Source organism: Hordeum vulgare, chromosome 4H (genome assembly GCF_904849725.1).
Source record: "Hordeum vulgare subsp. vulgare chromosome 4H, MorexV3_pseudomolecules_assembly, whole genome shotgun sequence".
NCBI classification, from domain to species: Eukaryota; Viridiplantae; Streptophyta; class Magnoliopsida; order Poales; family Poaceae; genus Hordeum; species Hordeum vulgare.
In genome coordinates this window covers 160,907,455-160,914,608 of record NC_058521.1, presented here as the reverse complement: position 1 = coordinate 160,914,608, position 7,154 = coordinate 160,907,455, and positions in this window count along the sequence as shown.

Below are 7,154 nucleotides of genomic sequence, written 5' to 3'. Positions count from 1 at the left end.
CCGGAACGGACTCCAGATCTGCCCTCCAGATGAAGAACAGGATGTGGCGGCACCTCCATATCGTAAAACGCGATGAAACCTTCTCTCTGATTTTTTTCCGGGCGAGACGGAAGATATAGAGCTGAGTTTGGGGGCGGTGGTGCCACGCGGCCCCCACAAGCCCTCACGACGCAGCCTAGGGGGGTGGTTGCGGCCTGTGGGCTTGTGGCCCACTGTCATGCCCCCTCCGGTGGATCTTTGCGCATGTATTTTTCTTTTATTCCAGAAAAAATCTCCATAAATTTTCAGGACATTCCGAGAACTTTTATTTCTGCACAAAAACAACACCATGGCAATTCTGCTGAAAACAACGTTAGTCCGGGTTAGTTCCATTCAAATCATGCAAGTTAGAGTCCAAAACAAGGGCAAAATAGTTCGAAAAAGTAGATACGATGGAGACGTATCAACTCCGCCAAGCTTAAAGCCTTGCTTGTCCTCAAGCAACTCAGTTGACAAACTGAGAGAGAGAAAAGAAAAACTTTGACGAACTCTGTTTGATCTTGTGGTTGCAACTATGTCTAACTCATAACCAGAATTTCAGCAAGATCACAAGCAAACCACATAAGCAAATGACATCTAGGTCTCACAGTAAACTCATATCAATGGCATAATCAACTAGCGAACAAATAATAGTAAGACTCAAACGTCAACACTTCAATTAAAACAACATGAAGCAGTACGAATAGATGGTATCTCGCTAGATCTTTCTAAGACCGCAAAACATAAATGCAGAGCACCTTCAAAGACCAAGGGCTGACTAAACATTGTAACTCAAGGCAATGAAGGTCCAGTCATAGTCATACTCAACACAGTTAAAATCAAAGCATAAAAATGACAGAGGTGCTCTCTAATTGGTTCTTTTGTAAGAGGAGGATGACTCGACAGGAACATAAATAGACAGGCTCTTCGTAGAGGGAGGCATTTATTTGCAGAGGTGCCAGAGCTCAAGCATTGAAAACAGAGATAATAATTTTGGGTGGCATGCTTTCATTGTCAACGCAATGACTAAGAGTTCTAAACATCTTCCATGCTACACATGCTATAGGCGGTTCCCAAACAGAAAAAGTAAAGTTTTGACTCCCCACCACCAATCAATCACACTCCACGACTAGCAGAATAGCCCATGGATAACACGCCTAGCATGGAAGATACCTATAGCCTCCTGTCACCACATGAGCGGTTCGGGCATGCAAAACAGATTATTTGTTGAATGTTTAGAGAGTGGCACATGCAAATTTACTTGGAACGGCAGGTAGATACCTCACATAGGTAGGTATGGTGGACTCAGATGGAACAACTTTGGGTTTATGGGAGTGGATGCACAAACAGTATTCCCGCTTAGTTCAAGTGAAGGCTAGCAAAAGACTGGGAAGCGACCAACTAGAGAGCGACAACAGTCATCAAAATGCATTGATATTAACTAATATTGAGTGCAAGCATGAGTAGGACATAAATCACCATGAACATGAACATCATAGAGGCTATGTTGATTTTGTTTCAACTACATGCGTGAACACGCGCCAAGTCAAGCCACTTGAGACATTCAAAGGAGGATACCATCCTATCATACTACAACACAGTCATCTCAACATTCATGTGGGCATCCAAGACAAACCATTATAAGCTCCTAGCTAAGTAAGCATGGCATAAGCAACTATGATATCTAAGTTGTCATTGCAAACATGTTTCTCTCACAACAAAGCTGAATCAGGTATGATGAGCTACTCATATTTACAAAAACAAAATAGATAGAGTTCATACCAGCTTTTCAGTCTCGGTCACTTCATCATATATCATCATTATTGCCTTTCACTTGCATGACCGAACGATGTGAACAATAATAAGAGTGCTTGTGCATTGGACTAAGCTGAATCTGCAGGCAAACACAAAGGAGAAGACAAAGTAATATGGCTCTTTGAAAGCTAAACATGTATGCATGCAAGAGCCACTAAACATTGTAACCAATATCTTCTACCTTGACCCAAAGAAAAAGAAAACTAATTACACGGGAAAGCTCCCAACAAGCAAAAGAATAAAAACAAAATATTTTTGGGTTTTTCTCAAACTAGACAGACACATGAAAAGAAAACGAGAAAAAGAAAATAAACTAGCATGGATGATACAGTGGCAAAGTGTGAACACCGACGAACAAAGTGAAAGCATAAGCAAGAATGTAAAGTCGGTGAGAACACGTACTCCCCCAAGCTTAGGCTTTTGGACTAAGTTGGTCTACTCCCATGGAGGGAAATAACCATCCCCGGGATACTCCGGAGTGGATAGAGAATGCCACTGCTGTGTGTGCTCCTCTGGCTCCCACTGATAAACTGGCGTCTGGTACTCGACTGGTGGCTCGGGCACGGGAACGTGTGGTTGGGCTAAGCCCCAATATGCGTAGATGTCTGATCTGGAATCTCTGGCGTTAGCTAGATGAATGCTTATGACAACAAACCTTCTCCTACAACGGCACCAGTAGAATGCTGATAGCACTCCCCAGTAATGTAACTAGAAGAATGTTGTTGACGGCCCACCAGCGTGTGGGTTCGCAGTAGTTTTCGAGGGTAGAGTATTGGACCCAATTTGTTGATAAGCCAGTCTCGAGGTGAGAGTATACTCTCAAGTATTAGCAGCTGAATTTGTCAGATTCAACCACACCTGAAAGATTAGTATCTGCAAGCACAATAGTAACAACAAAGTAGCGAGTAACAGCAGTGTAACGAGCAATAGCACTGGCAAGGAACAACAATGGTGACAGCAGTAGCAAGTAGCAATAGTAGCAAGCGACAGTAGTAGCAACAGTAGCAGCATAGTAACACAAGTAATAGCAGTAGCAACAGTAGTAGCAATAGCAGAGCAAGACAAGTAACAACAGTAGCAACAGTAGCAACAAAGCAAGACAAGTAACAATAGTAGGACAAACTCGTAGGCAATGGGTCGGTGATTTGTTTGGATGATATTCATCATGCAACAGCTATAACACGGAGAGAGATATGTCTAGCTCCCGTTCATCAATGTGATGTAGGCATGCATTCCGTGTGTCGTCATACGTGCTTAGGGAAAAGAACTTGCATGACATCTATTGTCCATCCCTCCCGTGGCAGCAGGGTCCAACAGGAAACTATGGGATATTAAGGTACTCCTTTTAATAAAGAACCGGACCAATGCATTACCACTTGGTGAACACATGAACTCCTCAAACTATGCTCATCACCGGGAGTGGTTCCGGTTATTGTCACTCCGGGGTTGTCGGGTCATAACACATAGTAGGTAACTACAACTTGCAAGATCGGATCTAAAACACACATATATTGGTGACAACGTAATAATTTCAGATCTGAAATCATGGCACTCGGGCCCTAGTGACAAGCATTAAGCATGGCAAAGTAGTAGCAACATCAATCTCAGAACATAGTGGATACTAGGGATCAATCCCCATCAAAACTAACTCGATTACATGATAGATCTCATCCTACTCATCACCACCCAGCGAGCCTGCGAATAGATTACTCACGAACGACGAAGAGCTTCATGGAATTGGAGAGGGAAGAAGGTTGATGATGACAATGGCGACGATTTCCCCTCTCCGGAGGCCAAGACGGACTCCAGATCTTCCCTCCACATGAAGAACAGGTGGTGGCGGCGCCTCCGTATCGTAAACGCGACGAAAACTTCACTTTTTATTTTTTGTGGGACGAAAGACAACTTATAGAGCTGGAGTTGGGGGCAGCAGGGCCGTGTGGGCCCCACAAGCCTGCCCACCGCCACCAGGGGGGGTGGCGGAGCAGGGGCTTGTGGCCCACTGGCCCACCCCCTGAGGTGGAGCTTGGCGCAGATATTTTTTATATTTTCCAAAACTGCTCCCCGTAAATTTTCAGGACGTTTGGAGAACTTTTATTTCTGCACAAAAATAACACCAAGGAAATTGTGCTGAAAACAGCGTCAGTCCAGGTTAGTTCCATTCAAATCATGCAAAGTAGAGTCCAAAACAAGGGCAAAAGAGTTTGGAAAAGTAGATACAATGGAGACGTATCAATGTCTGAGGGCATAATAGTGTACCTGCCTGCATGAAGATTGAACAAAGAAGGAGCAGGCAAAGTAATAGTCTCACGTGTGCCCTGACTAAATACCAGGTTATAAATCATCCTTCTATTTATATCTCTATCAAGAAAGTCATGGCTAACCATGCTATCGTAATCTAGATATCTCTCGGGAAGAAGAACCTCTTCCTCCTCCTCCAGTCTAATGGGTATCTCAAAGTGTCTAGCAAGACGGGTAGCATAGATACCTCCATAGACAACACCTTTAGAACGGTTCACATTCAACCGCTGAGCTACTATAGCGCCCAAGCTATAAGTTTTATCGTTATAAAGGACTTCGCGCCAGACCGCAAGATCTGGGGAACTAACTGACCCAGCTTTCCCACGACCAATCAAACATTTTCCACAAATAATGAGAACTACCGAAGCACGGAAAAATGAATGATAGCAGCTCTAGAGCAAGACACTCCTCTCTCCTCTCCTACAACAATTGTACCGATGAAAGCTTCCAAGTCCCTTGGACGAGGTTCATGAATATCCTCAACGTAAGGTAATTTGCAAACATTGCAAAAATCCTGGAGTGACATGCCCTGGGGGATATCATAAAGTTTGAACTCAACCATAGGAGGATTCTTCCTCGGATAGAAGTTAAAGCTTTGTACGAAGATATTAGTAAGGAGGAGGTACTGCGGACACTTATGTTCAACGAAGGCGGTAAGGCCTGCGTTCTCCACCAAGTGATAAAAGTCCTCATAAATTCCAGCAGCGCGTAAGAACACGTCGCTTGGCCACTCTCACACTCGAACTTCTGCGACTCGAGGGACCAAATACTTGGGCTTCTTCTCACTCCCATCATCCTTGGGGTCACGGCTTGACGAGCCTCTTAAGAACCTCCTCATATTTTCCCTTTTCTATCTCTGAAAATTTCTGAAATTTTCAGTGATTCTAAGGAAACGTGAATAAGGCCCAACTAAACTCATAGGAACTACTCCCACAAGTGCCTAGAGACCATATTACACATCAAAACTACTTGGGACCAACTAAAATCAGCGTGCAAGGCTCAAGAACATGGTCACCAAGGCAACAAAAATACGCGGAGTATAAGGCACTAGAGCAAAAACTAATTGGACCAATGGAGGAGTCACTTACCAAGGAGTAATTTCCCCAAAACAGTTCGGAGAACGGTGATTTGAGCAAATAGATCGAAAATCCCAGCAAGAGGAGCAAGAACACGGGTTTGAGCTGCGAAACGATTTTTTCTGGAGGTAGGAGAACCAGATGAGAGCAAGAATGAGTGGAGGGGGTGCCTGTGCGCCTCACAAGCCTGGGTGGCACGGCCAGGGGGGGGTGCCCGCGCCCTTAGGGCTTGTGGCCCACTGGTGTGGCCCCCAGACAAGCTCTTTGTCTCACAATTTTTCAAAAATTCGAGAAAAAATCATACTTGATTTTCATGACGTTCGGAGAACTTTTATTTTCGAGGTACTTTTCTACGGGACGCTAAGACAGAAAACAGGGAAAACTAAACTAAACCTATCATTTTTGTGACTCCTCGATTCATCCATCTCATGGTCATCAAAAGAAATCCGTGAGTGAGGTTGATCAAGCCTCCTCGACAAACTTTTTCAAATCGCAAAAGAGAACGGAGAATTTTTGAATAGTCACTAGGTTACCTCAATGGGGATATGTATCTCCCCAACAAGCAAATCATACTTCATCTTGACATGAGGAATAGGGTATTCAAAGCTCCCAATAAGAATAGGTGAAGTTTTCTCGATAGCATTGATGCAATGTACTCGATATTGTTTCTTCCGAAAGTGCACCGTGTGCTCATTACCGTTGACATGGAAAGTGACATTGCCTTTGTTGCAATCTATAACAGCCCCTACAGTGTTTAAAAAGGGTCTTCCGAGGATAACCGACATGGCATCGTCCTCGGGAATATCCAAGATAACAAAGTCTGTTAAGATAGTGGTGTTAGCAACCACAACAGGCACATCCTCACAAATGCCGATAGGGAAAGCAGTTGATTTGTCGGCCATTTGCATAGAGATTTTAGTGGGTGTCAACTTATCCAATTCAAGTCTACGATAAAGAGAGAGAGGCATAATACTAACACCGGCTCCAAGGTCACATAACACAGTTCTAACGTAGTTGCCTTTAATGGAGCAAGGTATAGTGGGCACACCGGGATCACCTAGTTTCTTAGGAGTTCCACCCTTTAAGGTATAATTAGCAAGCATGGTTGAAATCTCAACCTCAGGTATCCTCCTCTTATTAGTCACAATATCTTTCATGTACTTAACATACGGAGACATCTTGAGCATATCCGTCAAACGCATTTGCAGAAAGACAGGTCTTATCATCTCAATGAAGCGCTCAAAATCTTCATTATCCTTTTTCTTGGATGGTTTGGGAGGAAAGGGCATGGGTTTCTGAACCCATGGTTCCCTTTCTTTACCATGCTTCCTAGGAGTGAAGTCATTCTTATCGTATCTCTTAGTCTTAGGTTGTGGGTTATCAAGATCGACAGGTTCAATCTCCACATCCTTATCATTGCTAGGTTGAGCATCAACATGAACATCACTATTGATATCATCATTAGGCTCATGTTCATCACTAGATTGTATCTCAGCATCAGAGACAGAGGCATCGTTTGGAATCTCAGGGGTAGCATCAACAGGGTTGCTAGCATGCAGGTTCCTATCATATTTCTTCTTCTTTCTAGGATGACTAGGTGCATCAGTGCTAACTCCTTGAGAATCTTGTTCAACTCTCTTCGGATGACCCTCAGGATACAAAGGTTCCTGGGTCATTCTACCGCCTCTAGTAAGGACTCTGACAGAATTGTCATTCCACTCAGTAAGCAAGTCATTCTGAGCTTTAAGTACTTGTTCTACCTGAGTAGTAACCATAGAGGCATGTTTACTCAGGAGCTTAAGATCATTTACATTTCTGTCCACACAAGCACTTAAATGACTAAGCATACGAGCATTCTGTTCCAATTGTATGCTAACTTAATCATTGAAGCTTTGTTGTTTGGCAACAAACTTATCAAATTCATCCATGCATAGGCTAGCAGGT